The sequence below is a fragment of the Adiantum capillus-veneris genome, chromosome 30, assembly GCF_014529385.1.
Source record: "Adiantum capillus-veneris isolate H3 chromosome 30, ASM1452938v2, whole genome shotgun sequence".
Taxonomy (NCBI): domain Eukaryota; kingdom Viridiplantae; phylum Streptophyta; class Polypodiopsida; order Polypodiales; family Pteridaceae; genus Adiantum; species Adiantum capillus-veneris.
In genome coordinates, this window is record NC_140960.1 from 41969279 (window position 1) to 41992868 (window position 23590).

Genomic DNA, 23590 nt, shown 5'->3' on the forward strand with positions numbered 1-23590 from the left:
ATGTAGTACTAGGGGCACCAACCCTACAACAAAGTGTGCAATGGAATGACACTCGTACTAACAAAAACTAAGTGGCCTTCTAAATAGTTATAGCTCACCTCTTCATCACCTTCCCATTACAATTGTGGTGGCTCTTGCTTCTACTACTATCCTTGGAGCCGTCTTTCTTGGTGTTGTCAGGGATGATCGCATGTTGATCGACATATACTTGTCCGTATTTGTCTACCATAGATCAAATGACACAAACTATTCATTGTTTTTATTGACTCTATAAACCCTTCAAAATACAATCGCATCCCAAGGGTTCCATGTCAAAATATGTAAGTGTGTGTTAACTGAGCCGACGACAGTTAACATGAGCTGCTAAAGATCGAATCCTTATGAATGCACATCGAAGATGAATATGAAGAAGCAATGAAGATTGGAGTTACACACTTTTCACATTTTTTCAAAATGGTCATGTACTGTAATTTTTCAATTTATTTAGCCATTGTGATAATTGTAATGTATCACGGGCTCAATAAGAGTTCCAAGATGTAAAACATAGGATAGTTAGTGTACTTAAGTTGTAGATACAATAAGTGTGGAGTCTCAAAGGTCTTGGGCGCCAGACATTACACATTTTAGACCTTGGCTAAGGCATAAAAACAAACTTTGTGAAGTTTGATTAAGTTTTTGAATAATGAAACACAGCGTGAGCTAACGATGTTCACTTTTCTCCTTTTCACGCTTTCTACTCCCTTCCCAGTTGTCACATTGCAGTGCCGTCTGTTGCGTTGCAACTGAAGGTAAGAGCTCTACACATTGACGTAAGCATTTCATGGTAATCCGTAGCTTTTGGCATCGTCGACCCGCGGCTTACTTTTAACATAAGTAGGAATTTCAGCTTTGAAATCATAAACTAAGTATAGGTGGGGTATTTGGACATCATTGCTAAGCATTTAAATGCATTTTGGGTCGAAAACGACTAGGTCAAAAACTTACTACTGTTAATAATCGCGATTTTTGCACTTGACCTAAAGTGAGATTTGAAACCATAAGCATGTGTGCTTAGGTCTTATAAACATGTCGTAGAAGTTTCGTAACGTTTGGATGTCGTTTGATGCTGTAATGGATGTGATTTGTTTGCCGGTGAGCTATTAGCTTTGGTGATTTCAGTCATTTGAGTGCAGCATGAGTTAGATGCGAGCTGTTTGTTGTTTTCCAAGAGATTGACAACCTCTTGTAGCCTCTATGAACTAGTCGAGTCAGCTTCTTCCCATGGATTGACAATTATATACGTGGTTCTTGCTATGTCTGCAATAAGATAGGAGTGAGGTTAGACACCCGTCCTACATTTGACGCCGTTGCCGGGGACGAATAGACTTAAACTAGGGAAAACACGAGCGTCTTGTATAGTTGTCCATTAACTTCCTCCACGTGAACTTAAAGTTTAACTTTCTCTTAAAAACCGCATAGCTTAAGAGTGTCGTCTTTTATTGTGTAGAGGAAGCTTGTGAGTAGATTGTACTTGCTAAGTACCTTGTAGGATTGTAGGATTAGGTTAGGAATTTGAGAATGATTGATGGATAAGACAAGTCTTAAGATCAATGTTCAAGAAACTATAAAAAAACAAGAAAACGAGTGTTTGTGGACACTTTTTACAACCCCATTGCAGTAGAATGTAGTAGTAGGGTAACTAGAATCCGAAGTGGGATCTCAGAATATTGCTCACTCCAAAATAATCAATTGTGAGTTGTTTATGTGAAGTTGCAGAATTTCAGGTCTACGGTTGGAAACAATACCAAAAGATTGTCAACCATTGAATCCGGCTGGAGATTATACTTTAAAAGTTGTATGAACCAGTGGGTAAGCTTAAGGACGTATTTGAGGTAAATTTTCAAGAGTTTACAAAAACTCAGATTATTTACTTTCTCTTGATATTTTATGCCAAATTAAGTTTTGACTTGACTCAGAAGCTTAAAATAGATCAGTTCACTGAAAAAGTTGAAAAAAGTTTTCATTTTGAGCCAAAAATAAATAATCGCGATTATTTACTTTTAGCTAAAAAATAATCAAGTTTGATACCAGAGATTCTATGCATGTGTACAAACATCTTTTGTGAAGGTTCATAGAGTTTGGATCACAAAACAGACCAAAAACTTGGTAAAAACTGAAATCCGTACTGATTGTCGAGAAATTATGTCTGACTTGATGAATCTTGTTCAAATTCTGTGAGACTTGACTCAGAAGCTTAAAACAGGTCATAAAAAGATTGTTTAGTGAAAAGATTGCAAAAAGTGTTCATTTTAAGTCAAAAGTAAATAATTATATTTTTTTACATTTGGTTCAAAATGGATCAAGGTTGATATCACAGACTGTATGCACGATTACAAACATATTTTGTGAAGGCTCATAGAGTTTGGATCACAAAACAGACCAAAAACTTGATAAAAACTGAACTCCGTACTGATTGTCGAGAAATTGTGTCTGACTTGATCAATCTTGTTCAAATTCTGTGAGACTTGACTCAGAGGCTTAAAACAGGTCATAAAAAGGCTGTCCAGTGAAAAAATTGTAAAAAGTGTTCATTTTAGGTCAAAAGTAAATAATCATATTTTTTGTATTTGGCTCAAAATGGATCAAGGTTGATATCACAGATTCTATGCATGATTACAAACATCTTTTGTGAAGGCTTATAGAGTTTGGATCACAAAACATACCAAGAACTTGGTAAAAACTAAAATCTGTACTGATTGTCAGGAACTTGAGTGTGACTTGGTAAATCTTGCTCAAATTTAGTGAAACTTGACTCAGAGGCTTAGATTGAAGTGTTAAACAAGTGTATATGCTCAGATGACAAAAAATATGCAAAAATTTATCAGAAGTAAATAATCGTAATTATTTACTTTTGTCCTATTTTTAACTTTTTTGACCAACTAAGCATACCACAAGTTTTAGCATGTTATATAAAGCCCACAAATCAAATTTGGTAAGATTTCAATCATTGGAGTGAAAATTGTGGCCAAATTTGTAAAGTTAGTATGTAGACACAAAACTGTTGACCATTTGAACAGGGATTATCCAAACTTGGTGAAACTTTGCTAGGGAGCTTAAGTTGAGTTGCTTAACCAGTTGGTATCAACTTTTGACAAAAAGTTAAAAAAAATTTCAGTAGTATATAATCTCAATTATTTACTTTTGCTACAGAATCGGACAATTTTGCACATTTGAGTATACCACAGTGTCATATCAAGTAGACTCCACAAATCAAATTTGGTGAAATTTGGATCACAAAATTGAGACTTAAGCCAGATTCTTGGAATCAGAGTCTGCGGACAATAAACAGTTGATAACTTGGACAAATCTTGTTCAAACTCAACCAAACTTGTCCAGAGACCACAACAAGGTGATTAATTGGCAAAACAAGCCTAAAAAGTGTAAAGACTAAGAAAGTAAATAATTGCGATTATTTACTTTTGAGCCCCAGAAATAAGATTTTGGACTTTTGAGCTTGTATAGTGTTAGAGCAATATAATACAAGGTCACTGGTCAAGTTTGGATTCCATCGGATCAAAATTAATACATGATAACTCAGTTTTCAAGTTGCAGATTAGTCCTTTAGCTCCTTGCAAGGATAGAATTTGGAAATCGCATTTGTTGACTCACTTAGGTCAGATTGAAGAACCAGGTCGCAGGCAAAGAATTGGGAGCTTGACAGGAGCTGAATTCAAGTCAAGTGAAAAAACGGATAACAATCTAATCTACAGGTTAGGTTATTCAAGGCCTAGATTTCTATCATTTCAAAAGCTGCAATCAATTTTTACAATTTCGAGCTAGAGTTAATCAACTCTTGTGAGTCTAAGAGCAACTGACTGCCAAAAGTACTTGGGCAAAAGGAGTCTTATCAAACTTGAACAAGAGTAATTCTGCTAATAAATACCAAGATTTGCTAAGAGATGGTTCTTAGAGACCAAGACAACATGGAGTCAAGCCGAGCCGAGAGTTCAAATGCACAAGAATCGAAGCTAACCAGTAGCAATAACAACACATGCATAATTGCAACAGAGCGAATGTTACAGCTATATGGCTACATTGGAGATAAGATTTTGTATACAGATCCGGAAGGCCATAGGTATCTTATGAGTGGCAAAAGTAACACATTGATCAGAGTAAAGCAAGATTCAAAAAACTCCCAGATGTTCACAGACTTCAGTGGAGCCAAGTATTGCAAGCTCAAAGATGAAGTGCATATAGAAGTTCAAAAAATCAACCCAAATGCTTATCCAAAAATCTGCATAAGCCAGCAAAACATACAGTTGGTGCATATGCAATCAAGGTCATTAATGGTACATGGATTACAGTGTTCAGATCTATAGTCGAGAGCCACAATTGCAAGATCCAACAGATCAACCAATAGAAGCCAATCTAATTGGAGAACAAAGCCAAAGACGGCACAAAGGTCAAGATGGAGCAATCTACAGCTTTATGCTCAGTGTTTTAAAAGAAAATGCCGACAACTTGGCAAACATAGAAGCAGAAACTTCTCAGCTAGAGCTTGACATGACAGAACCAAATGAAATACCACCAGTCATGACGTATTGCTCAGATTGTGGACGAAAAGGTAGACATTTTTATGAAGATCATCCAAGAAATCCAGACAACAAGGACACATCAACCGCCAAGCAAGGTACAGAGAAAATTGAAAATGCAAATCTCAATGTAAGTGCATTTAGCTTGTCACTTTTAGTGCAATTGGATGATTTTGCATTACCATTAGAAGCACTAGCAAAAGAGTTGCAAGTTCAAAATCATCATAAAGATGCACACTACAAGAGGTTGTGTGCTCTTGTGACGCTGTTAGCGACGGAAATACACTGGGTTTTTATAACCCCCGGCGTCGCTAAAACCGTCGCTAAGAGCGTCGCTACGAGAGCGTCGCTATACGCGTCGCTATAGGCGTCGCTATATGCGTCGCTATGAGCGTCGCTATATAGCGACGCCTATAGTGACACCCATAGCGACGCTCTCACAGAAGACTATAGCGACGCCTATAGCGACGCATATAGCGACGCTTATAGCGACGCTACAGAGCCATAAATAGCGACGCTTATAGCGACGCCTGAGAGAATATTTTTTTGGTGGCAGGGCATTGAATGCCCTGCCACCCATCAACCATATTGTACTTGATTCACTTTTTAAAAAAAGTGCAAAGATAGATAATAGACCCAAAATAGTCACCCACAAGACGCATTGTTTGCAAAATTGACAATTGTACACATCATAGGCAAACTGAATTGATTGGCAAATGTAATAATGACAATTGTACAACATCATAGGCATAAAGAATTGATTGGCAAAAGGAACTGCGGTGACAAATGTAATAATATACATGGTTCAAAAAGACGTATAAAATCCGTCTCATGATACATAAGCTATGAGAAACCCTAAACTAATGCTATCTAGCTACGGCTAAACTGACGTCGTCTAATCAGACGTCTCATCGCGTCCAAGCGGCGTATCTGTCGGATTCTGCAAAAAAAGACAATAAGATAGTTTTCAGTAAATATAAACATATAACGACATTTATAAAACAATACAAAAAATAAAAAAGAGTAAACCCTAATACTAACCATGCCGCCGCGAGAACTGAGAATGTCCATCAGGGCGTTTAAGCCCTTCCTGCCTGCGTACTCGCGCTCGTACGGTGTGGGATCACGTCCTGTCATCGACCACTGTCAAAACATACAAAGATTTCATTATGTTAGAACTAAAAAACTCATAAACCCTAAACTATCGAACATGCATAAAGAGCAATGTGAAAAGACTTACAAAATCGGCCTCAAATGATGCCCATCCACCGCTCCCCAAGTGGTGCGAGCTCCCTGCCTCTACTCGCGCTCTGGCTGCATCCTTTTGTTGCTTCCACTTGTCGGGATTCTCGCGCGCTGCTTTCTTCGCATTCTTCCAATCTTCTTTGGCCAGCCAATCTGGCCTATTCCACCCATTCTTGATTGCTTTTTGCACTTCGGAACGCTTGTGTTTGTAGTATTTGCGCATTCGAATCTTCATCAGGTCTTCATTGAAGCGCTGATCCCGTGTTGGAACGGGAAACTCATCATGAAGTATGCTGATGACTCTGTTTTTAAAATCACTTGGTACTTCACTCCATTTGTTTAGTATATAGTGTCTAAACAGCTGAGAGCAAAGACCACGCATGCGCGAGATCACCTTCTTGCCGTCATCATCCATGATGATGCCGCCGCTGATGTCGACGGAGTAAGGCAAGCCCTCTGGCCGGTGACGCGTGAACCTGGGTGTCCCGGCAGGGGTCTCTAGCGGCGTGTCGATGGGGGTACGGACGCCAGGTGTCTCCACCGGCGTCTGGGCCCCGAAGCGAGGAGTGTCGAGTGGGGTGGCTCCTGGCGGAGTAGGTAGAGGTGTGTAGCTTCTAGGAACAGTCAGCCGTGCAAAACCTGGCGTAGATGGCGATGCTGTGGTTGGTGTGGGGGCGGGCAAAGAAGGGGAGGGTAAAGAGCCTCGTCGAACACGAGGCGGTGTGGAGGCATCGGTGGCGGAATCCCCACAACAACCGCCACCGCCACCACTAGAGCGTCGGTGTCTAGACGAGTGTGACGCTCGTCTCGTGGACGCCGAAGCTTCAGAGCGCGCCGAATGCTCCGAAAGAGAGGGAGATGCGGATGGTGTAGGAACGCGCGATGATGCGCCAGAGCGATGACGCTCCACGTACCACTGTCTCTGCTGCGGTGACAAAGAAGAAAGAAACTCCTCATCATCCATACCTGCATTAAACACACGAATATTTAAACTTAATATTGAATGAATAGAGTAGACAATGACGCAAAGACCATTAAATACAATGACGTAATGACGCATATAAATACAATGACGTAATGACGCATATAAATACAATGACGCAATGAATCGAGTGATAGAAGAGGCAAGTCGAAAACTCAGAATTTTCAATCAAAAGATGTGAGCGCGAGTAGAAAAGAGCGTTATACACCATGGAAGCTACTTAGAGAGCCAGAGCTTTTACAACACGGAGCAAAATTGTTCAAATACAATATTTGTGGCTTTAAGAGATCTCTCTCTCATCCTCGCATAACTCAGCATAACTTCCTATATCTATATAGAGCTCTCCGTTTAAACACATATCCTCTGTTTCATTTTGTAGCTCCTCTGCATGCACCCCATATAGAGTAGTAGCATCTTGATGCTCGTCTGGCACCACCGCAGCGGCTTCTGATTGAGCATCTTCTCTGATCTCCTCCATTGATGTCGTTGTGATTGGCACATGGTAGCCTTCATACGTCCTTGCACTACGAGGGGCTACCTCTATGACGTACAACCAGTTTGATGTAGACTTTGTAGGATGAAATACTACCTACCAGAGCCACATAACTTACATGAGAGCTTTCAAGCACATAACTTGTAAAAGGGGGATGTTAACTATTTATATACTTACTTGTTCACAATGCTCGGGTAGTACGAAAGTGTCTCTTAGGTCAGTCCATTTCTTAGTAGAATCCACCTCAAGAAAACCAGACTCTCCTCTACGCACAGTAGCGTTGCGACCCTCCATGATTATCTTGAACCATTGCACGTCGAACAAGTCGACAAAAAATCCTCTGTAATCGATCCTCAAAATCTCTTGCAGCGTGCCGAAGTAAGTGAGTTCCGCCACCACGGGATCTGCATTAGAGGAACGTCGTCGACTAGACTGTTCAAATTTTGCCATGATTCCACAATCTTGAGTAAAACGCTTTTTGTCGATTCGTTCCACCCTAAAATGTCGACCTTTACACCATGCTGCTGTATATGACTTATACTACAATGAACAAAGATTATGAGTGGCCGTTCAAACGTTTATAAATAAAGTCACTTGATAGTCGTACATTGCAAACTTACCTTGGTCGCGCAACCCCGAGAGTACTCCCACTCTTCTTCAGTCACTTCGTCACCGCATTGTTGTGCGCTTTCCAATTGGTTGTGCAACCATCTTAAGCTCATGAAGGTTGGTAGGCTCTCCAGAACCGCTGGATAGTGCATCGGTGGTCGTCTTCCCCGTCTCCACTTGATTCGTGCCCTTTGTCGCTCTTGCTTTGCATCCTCATATTGTGAAATCCACTTTTGCATCACTGGATTGTGAAGCATGCAAAATCGGTTGATTTTAGCCTCTAGATCTTCCGTCATCTTCTTCTCAACACCGAGATTGCACATGACAATCCCAGATATGCGCTCATCATCTATGGTTCGCCATAGCGTGTCCCGGGATTTATCAAATCCGTCTAGCCACTCTCCAATGTACACTAGGGACTCTGATACCAACCAACCTTCTGCCATGCTACCCTCCGGACGTGCCTTTTGACGCACATATCCCTTAAGCGTTTTCATGAAACGCTCTAAGAAGAACATCCATATGGAATGAACTGTGCCAGCTATTTCCACCTCATCAACTATGTGAACAAGAAGATGCACCTGAATGGTTAGCATTGTAGTAGGAAAATGTTTCTCAAACATGCACACAAGCTCCACAGCATTTATTTTGGCGAATGGTATGGAGTCTACGTCGATCTCCTTTTGTGAGATCCATTGCACCAGCTTTGCAAGTTTGTAGATTGTGTTACGGATGTCGAGAGACAAACATCCCTCAATGGCAACCGGTAAAATAAACTGTAAAGTATGTGCAGCAATGATATTAAAGTCCACATTTTATGCAATGATCTTAAAGTCCACTATGAACGTACCTGACACATTTTATGCCAATCGTGTGACTTCAAACCGGTAAGCTTTCCTTCTTTAGTAAAACACGTTCGGAGCGAGTGCATTACGCCAGTGGGGGTCCGCAAAGATCGAATGGCCTCTTTTACTTTGCGTTCTTGGGCTCCTGTGAAAATCCATGGTGCTTTAGGAAGTTTTATCGATCCATCAGACGCTGTTTGCGGCCAATATTGCTCCATACGATCTACATTTCTAAGGTCAACTCTGGCTCCCAAAGTATCTTTCTTGCCGGTCAAATGGTCCCATAGTAGATTACCCACATTCTTGAATATGTGCATTGGATCGAGCAAGTGATTGATCACGAGTCGGGGCCAGTATGGTAACTCGTACCATAGAGATAGTCTCTTCATCCCTGGAGGCAATCCGTCATCGCACATCTCCTTCTGCTCTAACCATGCTTGTGCAGACATCCTTGGTGGCTCTCTTCCCAAAAAGCCGTCGCGTAACACATGATTCTCTGGAAGATACGCTTGATGACCTTCGTAGATTTGCTTCTTCAGTGAGGGTGCCCTACGTGCATTCAGTCTAGGTCCACATGTGACACATGCTCTGTATCCGCTTGTTTGAAGCCCTGCATGTATACACATGATAATAGATCAACTATGGGAAAAAACAAGATTTACAGTGTCTGAGTGAGGAGTGTCAATAGATCACCTGAGCATTCTGTTAGCCCGGGATAGTCATGCATGGTCCACATTAGAATACCTCTGATCAAAGCATTCCGTCGTCCTGTGTGTCGGCTCATATCCACCACCTCTATGCCAATCCACAATTGTTGTAGCTCTTCCAATAGTGGACGAAGATACACATCCATATTCCCCACTTTATATCGCCCTGGCACAATCAAGCTTAGCCATAGGTGCCCCTTCTTCGTAGTCAACCACGGGGGAATGTTGTAGTTGACGATGACAACGGGCCATACACTGTAAGATGTTGATCTTTGCCCAAATGGATTTACGCCATCCATAGCCAGGCCTAAGCGCAAATTTCGAGCTTCCCTGGCAAAATCCGACCATGTTCCATCTATATGTTTCCAGGCTGCGCAATCTGCAGGAATTCGTAGCACACCATCCGAAGATTTATTCTCCTCATGCCATGATGCTAGGGCGGCCATGGACTTACATTCGAAGAAATGCTTGATGCGAGGAAGCAAAGGAAAATGTCGCAAAACCTTTTGTGGAATTTTTGTCCCGTGAAGATCTACTCGATATCTTTCGGAATCACATTTCGGACACTTCTCCATGTCTGTGTATTCCCCTCTGAAAAGAATGCAGTCATTAGGACAAGCGTGGATAGAATTGTAATCCATCCCCAAGTTTCGCAAAATCTTTCTTGCTTCATCTCGGGAATCTGGCATCACATTGTCAGCTGGTAGTATGTGCTCTTTCAGCAATCTACACAACATAAAAATATGATACAGTCGTGTAAAAATCTATCAGATCATTATACATTTAGAGTTCTATTAAAGTAAACTAATTGTAATATATCACCTGAAAAGCGCTGTGACGCTAGTGTCACTCCATCCAAACTTTGCCTGCATGTTGAGAAGAACCAGGAGTGCTTTCAATCTAGACATACGTGCTCCATTATACAATGACGTATCGGCTTCACTTTTCATATCATCATAGATAAGCCTTTCTGAATCCATGATCGTCTCGATCATTTCATCAATCTCGGGCTCAAACATTGCCTCGTTGGGAATGTGCTCTGCATGATCATCCCCCGAGCTGTCAGAGGCTACATCTTGTGGCCTCACATATGCTGCTTGACCAAAGCGCCTGCGAACACGTCTATTGGGTTGCAAGATTGCTGCTTGTTGGCCAGCGTCAGAGTCCGACGAGTTATAATTGGCAACAACTCGATCTATAATAGATGGATCGAACTCGCCAAATTCGCGAACGTGCTGCAAAGAAACACGTCTTGTCCGTCGCATAGCATGCTTGCATTGATTACAAGGACATAAGACCCTCGTTGAGAGATAGGTGTTTTGGTTGGACGGTCCCACATCCTCGTCGCTACTCATAATGAGGATAAAAAACTTATAACCTGGACAACAAATTTAATATTCTATTGGCATTCTTCGTCTTCTCTCTCTCTCTCTCTCTCTCTCTCTCTCTCTCTCTCTCTCTTTACCTCACATTCTCTAGTCATGTCCAATCCCCGCACACCTCGGTCTAGAGGTGCACGGAGATCAGAACCACCGGGTTATAATCTCGTCTTTATTGGTCAATACCTATATTTGTGGGTACAAGAAATCTACACACCCACGTCTACATGATACTGCATGTAGTGGACAAAATCCCTTTGCCTCTTCTCTAGCTGTAGCACTTCACTTCATCTTAACATCTTTTCACAGTAGATCTTTTCACTGTTCGTCTAACTCTAAACCCTAAACCGTAAGTAATTCTTGCGTGGACTCGATCTAGCGTAAATAAGCGTAAATCTAAATAAACGTAAATCTAACTAAAAATAAAGCTAAATCTAATTTAACGTAAGTCTAATGACTAGAGGTTGTCTAGATGGTCATTGTGTCGGGGATGTAGTGACTCTTGCCGCCCTGAAGATCCACCTTAATCTTCCCCATCTTCTGAAGACATTTCACCAGTACTTTTGGATCGACGGAGCCCACCATGAGTGAAGGCAGCAATACCCTATATTCCATTGAGGGCTTTCTTCACCCGCTTCATGCAGGCATCGCAGTCTATGGAGACCTAAATCTAATCTAATATAACGTAAATCTAAATCTAGCTTAAATAAACGTAAATCTAGTTAAAAATAAACCTAAATCTAATTTAATGTAAGTCTACATATAACCTAATCTTTAACGTCTTTTAAGATAGTTTCCTACGACGTTATAACTCTCTTCTTCTTGTGTGTGTGCGCGTGTGTGGATGTGTGTGCCAATAAAAAGAGATAAATGGTATAACCTTTCTATCACCCATGCCAAGTATGATAGATTGATTATGCCATTTCCCTCTTGAATAATAGGTCTTCAGTTCAACTCCTCGTCGGCTAGATCTTTAGGTCTTTTAATTTTAATTAGTTTCCTACGACGTTAAATTAGTTTCTCTCTCTTTCTCTCTCAATGTGTGTGCGTTTTTTTGGATCGTATGCATGTTTTCTCTCTCTTTTCCTCTCTCAATGTGTGCGTTTTTTGTTTATGCATGTTCTCTCTCTCTTTTCCTCTCTCAATGCGTGCGTTTTTTGTTTATGCATGCTCTCTCTCTCTTTTTCTCTCTCAATGTGTGTGTGCATTCTTTGTTTATGTATGTGTGTGTGCATTTTTGTTTTTGTTTGTACTCTCTCTCTCTCTCTCTCTCTCTCTCTCTCAAAAACACTATGTGTGTGTGTGTATGTGTGTGTGTGAGAGAGAGAGAGAGGGAGAGAGAAAGAGGGGAAGGGAACATGAGAATGAGGAGAGGGAAGGAGCATACCTGGCTCTCCTTCCTCTCCTCGTGTGTGTGTGTGTGTGTGTGTGGAGAAGAAAAAGAGAGAGAGAGAGAGAGAGAGAGAGAGAGAGAGAGAGAGAGAGAGAGAGAGTGAGGGAGAGCGTTACCTGTTCTTTGCTTGAGGGCGCCGAAAAACTCAGATCTGAGATCTGAGTTTTTGGGCGCGCTCGGTTATTTTTTTTACCCCAGCTGGCGTCGCTATGAGCGTCGCTATAAGCGTCGCTATGAGCGTCGCAAATTTACAAATAAATTTGCGACGCTCATAGCAACGCCGGGAAATTTTTTTTTGAGCGTCGCTAATATGAAGAGTCTCTTGTAGTGGCACAGACACCTAAAACGATTAAAAGTGATTCTTTGAATAACAAATTCTTGCATGAATTTGGTAAAGGTGTTCAGATATCACCTAATATTGAAAAGACTGTAGGTTTGCAAATGATTTTGCATCCACTGCCACAAGTGTGCAATCATTCACGAGTCTAAGAGACACATTAAACAGAATGATGTTAGCATTGTATGGTACACATAATCCATATGCACACTATATAGACCAAAAATAACAAATGTACAAAAAGGATCAACCAGTGTTTGAACGGCCCACATACCAACTCATAGAAGTGCGTCCAATGATAGATCAGAGAGGATGGTTCATTTCAAAGGAAATAATATATTATAGCCCATCCTCTCTAGAGCTGAAGGATATTACTCGAGTGAACCCAAAAATTTATTCAGAGCCAAACTCTCCTCCATCGAAAATCAGAATTCGATGTTGTGACCAAACGAACATATACTTTGATCAAACATTTATAGATATAGACGAGAGTCTAGCATCTATGATGCGTTGGGTCCTGAAACCATAGAAGCTCATATCATAGGAGACCCATGGGATAGACAATATCATGGCAAGGACAATGCTATCTATAGCTTGACTTAGAAAATAATTTGTCATGTTTCACGGAGATACATAGGAAACTATGGTAGAAGGTTTACAGATGCTAAACATCAACAATGCTACCCTAAGTGTACCTTCACAATCTCAAAAGGTGAGACTTAATGAGAGCCAAATAGTTTTGAACTCTCACAACAATGAAGCTGGCTATAGTGATCACCCTAGGAAGGGGGGAGATGCAAATCCATCAAAATCAGCTCTTACACCAAGAACCACAATGTCAATTAAAAGCCCTAGAGTCTCTAGCCAACAGATCCCTTCAAAGCAAAAACCATTGGAAGATCATATGGTTGCTGGAAGTTTTCCATTGATCCAGATCCCATCAAAATCTGCAAAACAATTATTCTATGAAGATCATCAGGGAAAAAAGTTTCAGTTGATCTCCACAAGTCAAAGTCAAAAGCCGACAAATCCCATAGTGTTCAAAAAATTTCTTGTGACTAAACTCACATATGCATATCGAGATGCACATGGTAACGAATATCATCAAGATCATGACCTTGTACAAACCCATACAAATGGCCCGCCGATTGAAGTCAAAGACTATCTAAAGATGATGTAAAGCCTCAAGCTTCCAGAACAGGTGGCAAAAAAGTCAAAGTCAATAGAAGCAAAATTCCAGAAAGCTACACAAAGGTCACCGCCAAAATCTCCTCTAGAAGAGAGACAAATTCTGCTAGATAGTACAGTGGATCTTTTAAGGTCAAAGGTTACTAAGATGCAAGCGGACAATGCTCAACAATTTCAAAAAGGTGCAATATTACAGCTAATGGAGCCAACTTTGATTGAAGCCGGTGGTGAAAGCAAAGAAAATGCAAATAAAAATCAACCAAAGGACACTGCAACAACCAAAGAAGTCAATTCAGACACAAATCCTAAGAAGATCAAGTGCAACATCACTAGTGAAAACAAAGAAAATCTGTCAAGTGAAGTAAAGCTAGATTTTCAGCTAGACACGCACCTGGAAAAGATGTGGCCAATCACAGCTGAAAGATGCTCCTGAATTTGTGAGCATATTTGGAGACAAACAGTAGAATGCTGGGGAATCATCTCCACCACCTTTGAAGTAAGTTCACAGATCATCATAGCTTAATTCCACGTGATCACAGCAAAAGATATGCAAGAAGACATCATAATGGGAATGCCAATGGCCTAGAAGATGTTAGAGATATAGAATTCCAACATGACGGAGTCATCACAGACATCAAAGAATGAAGAGCAAGACTAATCACCCGCGGATGAAAACACAAATTCCTCAAGCACAATTCAAATGAAAGATCTTATTGAAGATGATTCATCTCCATCAATTAGAATTGCAGAAGAGCTTAAATCAAATCAGGCATCAAGAAGTGTAGATCAAACAAAGCAAAGAAAAACCACGAAAGCTATTGAGTAGATGATGCCACCAAAGCCAGAAGTTAAGAAAATGAGGTTTCAAAAAGTCAAGAAGCAATAGAAAGTCCAAAGATCAATTACTCATTGCCAGCTGAATCAACTGATGTAAATCAGATTGGAAAACAGAGTCTCAAGCCACCTTCCAGAAAGACACAGCTAGATCAATATGAGACCATGGCAAAAGTAAGACAAAGATCTTCAATAGAACCAGCAATGAGAATAGCTATAGTTCTTAGCAGTACAAAAGCAGCAAGTGTCAGATGCAATGCTCTACTAGATAAAGAAGCAAATCACAATATGATTGCAGAGAACATCCAAAGGATCCTCTAGATCACTCCATACAAGCATGATAGCAAAACAATGCTAGGTATGCATATAGGTCAAGAAGAAATGGTTGCTACCCTTAGCATCCAAAATCATGAAGAACATGTGAAATTTCAGGTGAAGCCTTCAATGGAAATGCTTGCAGATGTCATACTTGGACACCAATGGTTAGACCAATACAAGGCCTACAAAGAAGATAAAATGGTAATACTCTCTTTTCCAAGAGGTAGCCAACAACAGTTTCAGGTACTGTTAATGCTAGATTCAGAGTTACAAAAGTCACAAGAAGAAAAGAAAAATCTTGCAGACAAAGGTAAAGCTAAAGTGGAACCTCCACCGATTAGCACAAAAGGAATGACGTCATATGTCTCTACATCAAAGAACCCTCATGGATCAGCTTCTTCAAGCAAGTCAGGCTTTCAAAACTTCAAGTTAAGTGTTGACTCGATTAAAACTCTAAGGAGACACTTAAAAAAGCAAAGATATTTCAGCCAAAGTACTCAAGAAATCAAAGGAAAGTAAAACAAGTGCTTGTTCCAAGCAATTTAGTCAAATTCAATGATCCGGTTTGGATTAAAGACAGAAAATCAACACAGAAAAACAAACACATGAGATGGATAGCATCACAATGGAGCTTAAAAGAACATGAGTACTATAGAGGTAACAAACAGATATGGGTACCAAAACCGCAGGTTAGAGCATATGAAGTAACTTCGAGTCCCTCCCAAGAAAGAAGGCCCACAAGGTATCAATCTCGGCAATATCCTAGGATACCTAAGAAGCATGTATACAATAGAACAACATCTAAAGATGCTAAATTCAACCACAGCTTTCAAGAGGATACAAAACAAAGACAGATCTCAAAGAATGTTCCTCTTGGGGAAGGATTTTACACAGGTTATACAAAGATTTGGCTACCAATCAACCACAAGCCAACTACAACTACACCAGACCTGCATGAAGATAATAAGAAATCAACAAGACCTAGAGCTCAACAAAGTCAACAATGGAGATACAAAGTTCATCAAGAGATTTGGATTCCTAAGTCTTCCAATGCTCCGAGTCAAAAGACAGATGCAGACAGTGAAAAAAGGCCTACAACAACATCAAAGACTCCTATCAACATGCCTAATTTGAGAATCAAACAGATAATGGAGTCTTCATAGTCAAAGAAGGACAATCCAACCAACGCGAATGTAGATTCGAAGAATATAAAACAGGTATGGCAAAAGAAACCTTCAATGCCAAATTGGTCCTTCACTAATCCTCTTTTTGAGGATTCAAGATTACTTTTACCTGAAGAAATGTTTGTAGTAAGCACAAGAATGTAAAAAGTCAAGTCCCGAGGGTGCAAAAAACACTCTTTGGCATAGTCAGAGTCGGGCTGTTGAGCGATAAAATGAGCAAAGCATTAGTCCCAAAGCTTCAAGTCATATTAAACTCTGTGCTAAGAGTCATAGTTATTAGGCTTATGCTCAAGCTGGAAGAGTTGAGATTATCTAAGTCATGTCGCTCATGCTGGATGAGATGAGAATAAGACGAAGTCTATTAATTTACAAATGGTGGAGTGTCGTAAAGTCCAACACTCACGCACAGTGCACAGTAAGATGAGAGCACATATCGTCGATGACAAAAACCATTCTTAAAGGGGTGCCAGCTTGCAAAGCCATGTCATATGCTTTTATAGCTACACCATCTTTCTGAAGAACCCCTCAAAATATTTCTTGCACAGCATATTGTTTTCCATGTATTTCTGTGTATGCATATATAGGATGTCCCATCATTGGACATATGCATCAAACACTCTTTTTTGCTTCCACCTCTGTACCTTGAGTGGACTACAATATACAACCAATGTTCCATCATGCTACCCTTTCATATTTGCTTTCTCTTTAATTTCATATCTATCAACAAATAACCCCTCGAATACTTTAGTAATATTTTCCATGCTAATAAGTTCCCCAATAATGTGCGTATCCCAAAGGTACTTTTTTTCCACTGGATTTTTCCCCTTTGGTCATCCATGTATTAGACCATAATTTAGAACCTCATCATTCTACTTCCCTTGTACATACTTTTCATGAATAAATAGCAGCCTCATCATTATGCAATTACAACGGACAAATGCAACATCATCACACTCACAACCAACATATTTCGATCAATGAAGATGATGTAGAAAATTGAACCTCATAAACAAATTCAACACCCAATAAAAAACCTTCCACAACCTCCACGAACACTTTTCAACAGTGCCGGGGGACGGGCAATAAAATCAGAAGGCGAGAATGTTAACTGAGCTGACGTCAGTTAATAGGAGATGCTGACGATCAAATCCTTATGAATGCACATCAAAGATGAATATGAAGAAGCAGTGAAGATTGGAGTTACACACTTTTCACATTTTTCCAGAATGCCCACGTATTGTAATTTCCTAATTTATTCAGCCATTGTGATAATTGTAATGTGTCACGGGCTCAATAAGAGTTCCAAGATGTAAATTATGGGTCAGTTAGTGTACCTAAGTTGCAGATACAATAAGAGTGGAGCCTCAAAGGTCTTGGGTGCCGAACATTACAATTTTAGACCTTGGCTAAGGTATAAAAGCCCACTTTGTAAAGTTTTGATTAAGTTTTTGGATAATGAAACACAAAGTGAGCTAACGTTGCTCACTTCTCTCCTTCTCACGCTTCCTACTCCCTTCCCGGTTGTCACATTGCAATACCATCTGTTGCGTTGCAGCCGCAGTTAAGAGCTCTACGCATTGACGTAAGCATTTCATGGTAATCCGTAGCTTTTGGCGTCACCGACCCGCGGCCTAATTTTATCATAAGTAGGAATTTCAGCTTCAAAATTATAAACTAAGTATAGACGGGGTATTGGGGCATCATTGCTAAGCATCTAGATGCCTTCTGGTCGAAAACGACTAGGTCAAAAACTCACTGCTGTTAATAATTGCGATTTTTGCACTTGACCTAAAGTGAGATTTGAGACCATAAGCATGTGTGCTTAGGTCTTATAAACATGTCCTAGAAGTTTCGTAACGTTTGGATGTCGTTTGATGCTGTAACGGATGTGATTTGTTTGTCGATGAGCGATTAGCTTTTGGTGATTTCAATCATTTGAGTGTAGCCTGAGTTAGATGCGATTTGCTTGTTGTTTTCCAAGAGATTGACAACCTCTTGTAGCCTCTATGCACTAGTCGAGTCAGCTTCTTCCCATGGATTGACAATTATATTCTTGGTTCTTGCTATGTCTGCAATAAGATAGGAGTGAGGTTAGACACCTGTCCCACAATGTAGCACATGAGTTCAGCGTTATAGGTTTATGAAAGAAAAGGGGTTTTTTGATTCATGGTGAAGTATGTGTGTGTATAGGGGTTTTATATATACCTTTTGAGCACACATGCTATACATATTTTTTAAAGGTGAATACCCCCAAGATTGGTATGTTGCCACTCATATTTAGTGCACACATATAGCTAGGTCTCCTAATTTGCAAGCTAAATAAGCATCATTATTGGTTTCACAAACTTGGTAGATGGCATCATCATTGGCATTTGAAGATTTTAAAGCAAGCATGATGAAAAAGGCCCTTGGGAATGTAGCCTTGAGAGTGTAGTAAGAAGGATTCCGCACGATCAGTTATGAAATTCACACTCACCATTGACCAAATAAAGGTGCAAAGGGCGAAAATAGTTTGTGCGTTTGCAAAACTTGTGGAAAATTGGGGATATTTTCAAAAGGGTAGTTATTGAAAACAAAAGTACCTTTCATATTTTAAAATCTCTCACAAAAAATACTATGTTCCTTTCGATTGTGGGAATGCAAACTGTTCAAAGCTTGGTGAGTTTTCAAATTCATCGTGTGGAAGCGCTCTTAGTGGTATCCATTTGCGCCTCAGGGTTGGGTTGCGCTATGGAGTGAAAGGAAAAATGAGCTTGCAAATATCAAGGGTTGTTTTCCTTTTGTCAATTTCTAATTTATAGCAGTCTGAGCTATGAATTTCTTGGAGATGCCAACCCCATTAAAACTTGGATAGGAATTGCACACTATATCTATAAAGAATACATAGGGAAAACAATGCTTGCAATGACTAATTCGAAGGCACAAAGTTCTTATCTTTTGAGAACTTGCACTCATTACACAACTCAACGGGTTGGCAACACCTACAAGTTCCAGGGTTGATTTTTGACGGGCACCCTTGCCCTTCAAATTTCCCGAAATGTATCATTGTTTTGGTAGCGTAGTGTATTTTTGCAGGATAGCTCACATTTCACTCGTTAAAAATAGGTGAAATATCCAAAAGTAGGTAAAATAACCCAAAAAAAAACCCTATCTAAACCTATAGTTGTGTTATTTTGTCTACAGAATGCTCCCCACTTCTAAGATAACACATATATTCCACTTCGTTATCAAATATTTTAAAAAATTGGCAATTTAATACTCATCATCAAATAATCTAATTATACATCAATTCACAACATCTCATTTACTTTATATGAAGTGTTGAACCATATCCTTTTAAGCATTGAGCCGGTACAGAGTGGGCAACAAGTGAAGAAACCTTTAAACTCCTCAAGGCTCCTGTACTGCTCAATTGAGCCTGGGGCAACCACAAGCACAAAAAACAAAAAAAAACCCATAGCCAAACTGAAACAAGAAAAGGGAAATCACCTAGTTATGGGATGTAAATCAGGATGCAAGAGAGTTCTTGTCACAATCAAAAGAGGTACAACAAAATACACACACATAATCTTACACAAACACGTGCATCAAGTGGAGCAAGAAGGATATAGAGCAAAGGAGAGAGAAAGAGATGAATGGAGCTTGTGAAATACCTGGTTTGCAACTTACAAAATGATGTTGTTTGTTATGACGCTATCCCAAAGCTTGCATAAAACTAAACCAATGCTTAGTGAATGCTAAACATTTTCATCACTTAGGGTTGTGGGAAACCTTTCACCATAATACCCTCTTACAATGGACAACAATTAGGCAATGAAAACACATTAAAACACTTTCACAACAAGCTAAAGTGACACAATTTTAAAAATACAAATCGCCTTGAATTTACCAAACCGCGTTGCACAAGTGGATGGAGGAAGATTTGCAAGCTAAATCACATCTTTGAAGCACCAAATCTCAAAAAAAAAAAAATTCTGAGAAAAAGATCCTTCTATTAGTTAATGAGAACTGCCCATAGGGCTACATCCACCTCTTCAAGAGAGGGCTACAACAAGAATGATGGGGAGACTCTCCCAGTGAAAAAAAAGAGCATATGTACAATGAGGCTAAATCAAGAAATGGGAGGAGGGAAGAGCCACACGGTGGACAGTAGTGCCATCTGAGCACCCCCTGGGCTATGGTGAAGAAAGGCCGCCCAGGGCGCCAGAGTCCAAGGAAAGCCTCGCGGCGCTCTCGCATGCGGTCGGAGCTACCCTGTAGTCCCTCAAGCTGTCCTCTGAGAGTATGGATCATCTCTAGCCAAAAGTCACGAACAGTCTCTGCTGGTGGTACAGGGCGAGCCTCAAAGATGCGAAAACAGCGGGCTCGCCAGATGAACCAAAGAGTCAGGCCACTGATGAGCTCCCAACACTCATCTCTCTCACTGCACCACTCCTGAGGAGTAAGCTCTGTAGCATGCTGGAGTGTAGGTCGCCCCCCCTGCATCGCTATCATCCTGCTGGTGGAAGATAGCTCAAACTGGAGTGTCGGGCCCGTGAGGGTGGACCAAGCTGCTGCCCCCCAAGTGTACTGTCGAGCCGTGGAGAGGACAGGCATCAACCGAAGAACTCCTAGCCACACCTGTTGGGCCGAGGGACAGTCCCAAAGACAATGCCGTTGACTCTCCACCAACTGGTCACAAGCTGCACATGTGGCCGAGAGACCACTATGTACAAGCCAACTCCCAACTGCTGTGGCTCTGTGTGCAACCAGCCACTGAAACAAAGTGACGCGCCTCGGCTGTCTGGAGTCCCACAGCCTCTGCCAAAAGGCTGCCAAGAAATTGACTGTGAGGCCCTCCTCCTGCCAATGACGTACTGCAGCGGGGCGGGCCTCTCTCTGTGTGGCAAGTATATGACGTCCAAGTCGAACAGTGTACTAAAAGAAAGGGACTCCTGGGCGGTCTACAGAAGAGAAGGGTTCCCTCCATAGCCACTCACCAGGATACCATTGTACTCGTGCCAGTGGACAACACTCCCAAGCCCATAGCCTCCAGTGTCCAGTCTCAAGAGCTGCTGGGTCAGGGTCTATGACGCAAGTCCTCCCACAGATGCCCACAACTCGAATCCTCTGGAAACAGCACTTTGCTACATGCGAGGCCTCTACTGCAACTTGCTGTAATCGTCCCCCACCCTGGAGCTCAAAGAACAGGGCTGGGACAGTCTCTGAGCAGGCTCTGACTGAAATGAGAACCTCCAGTCGAGTGAAGGCTCCCATCCACCTGGGTGCTACTGGCTCGAGAGGCGTGAGCCACTCAACTGGAACTGACTCTGAGATGTCCTGACACATGCTCTACACCCCTCTCATGCCCTGCAGGTGGAGACCCTGCACCTCCTCTGACAAGCCTGTGAACTCTAGCCAGTCACCTAGAGAGCGCGCTGGACCTGCTGCCATGGGACCCCAAGAAACATGAGTCCGACTCCCAACCAAGTGGCCTCTCTGAGTGCTAACCATGGGGTTCCAGACGAGGGGCTGTCGTAGGCGCTCCTCCATGCACGTTGGCTGTCTTTGCTCTAGGCCACGCCGTAGGAGCTCCCAAGATCGAAGCAAACTCACAGCGAAGCGGTCCTCCAGTCTCCTGCTCAAACCAACTCGGCGCATCTCTGTAAAGATCCATCTGGTCGAAGGTTGCCAAGGGCCTCCTGACTGAGGCACCCTGGCACGAAGCCTCTGCAGCAAGAACTCCTTCCAGGGCTCCTCCCCTAGAAGAAGTCCTGTGACAACGAACTTCCCAAGAAGGGCTCTGCTCTGCTGTGCTGGATCAATGATCCCAAGCCCTCCCTGAGAACAAGGAAGTGTGATGACCGACCAAGCCACCTTGGCTTGGGCAATCTGAGTGTCACGACCTGACCAAAGGAAGTTCCTGATTAGCCTCTCTACCTGGCTGATACAAGAACTCGAGAAGATCCAACATGAAGTGATGTACCACATAGTCGCCAACAGAACCTGATTGGCAACTACTACTCTGCTAGCCAGCGAAAGGCGTGCTGAGCTCCAATGTAACAGCTTTCTCCTGATGGACAGGAGAAGCGGAGCAATCTGCTGCTCAGGGGACAAGTCCAGGCCAACCTGACAACCCAAGTATCGAACTGCAATCCCTGGGGGAATCCATCTAAAACCCTCTCCTGGCATGCAATTTGGCACAGGAGCACTGCCAACCGAGAAAGCCACTATCTTTCTCCAGTTGATCAGTGCGCCCGATGCTCAGCAGAAGGTCTCTAAATCCTGCTCACATCTGTGAAGATTGGCCTCCTGGCCCTCTAAGTACAAGGCTGAGTCGTCGACAAACTCAACGTCCAGAAGCTCATCTCCCCGTATAGGGAGTGCTAAGCCCCTCAGACCAACCTGCTGTGACACCAAAAATTTGCTCATCGCCTCCGCGTACAGAAAGAGGAAGGGGGCAAGAGGACAACCCTGTCTGACCGATCGTGTGAGCATGAAACGCTCACCTCTACCTCCTGCCAAAAGCACCCGACTGTGAGCTTGTCTGTACAAAGCTGACACCCCTCTGATCCAAGAATCAGAGAAGCCCATCCTGTGTAAAGTGCCCTCTAGAAAGTCCCAGTCAACTCTGTCGTATGCCTTCTCAAAATCGAGAAGAAGAATCACAAGGTCCTTCCCACGGAGTCGTGCCAAGGCAGAAGCCTCCCAAAAAGTGAAGATGTTGTCAAGGATACTGCGTTCCTTGACAAAACCTGTCTGAGTCCCATGGATAAGGCTCTCCAAAAGTGGCTGAATCCTCAAACTCAGAGATGTAAATATATAATAAAAAGACATATTCACTTAAAAGAAAGAGAGAGAGAGAGAGAGAGAGAGAGAGAGAGAGAGAGAGAGAGAGAGAGAGAGAGAGAGAGAGAGAGAGAGAGTAACGTCAAGTACTAGTCATGGCTTCCAAGAAAGTAATGTGCATGCTGGTGATAGTGATGGTGATGTTAGTTCCATACTTCAACTGAACATAACTCCCAAACGGAGCGAAAATAGCCCAAGTTCGTCTCACAGAATCTTGTTGCCCTCGCTGTGCTCTTCGACGGCTATGTGATGGAAAATTTCCATAGCCCTCTCTGATTTGCTGAAAATCAACCTGCAAAATAGCATTTTCTACAAAAACGATGCAAAAATAGCAAATCCCACTTTTTTTCTTAATCTTTGGCCCTCAACGAGCATCAAAACATCAAAATCTCTAAAGACTCAAGGAACCAAAGTTGTTCCTTATAACACAGGCTTCAATCGCTTCATACATCACTTTTCAAAAATCCCACGTTAACACCTTCAAAAATGCCCTAGAAAGTGCTTTCCGGATCAAAAAATTTTATTGGACGAAAACAATCCACACATCCTTCTACACAGTGGACTAACTTTAAAACGACCAAAAATTCATAGAAAAACAAAATTTATTGCTAAAACACCTCAAAATCAAGTCGTGTTACAATCTCCCCTTTTCAAAATTAACTCTGTCCTCAGAGTTG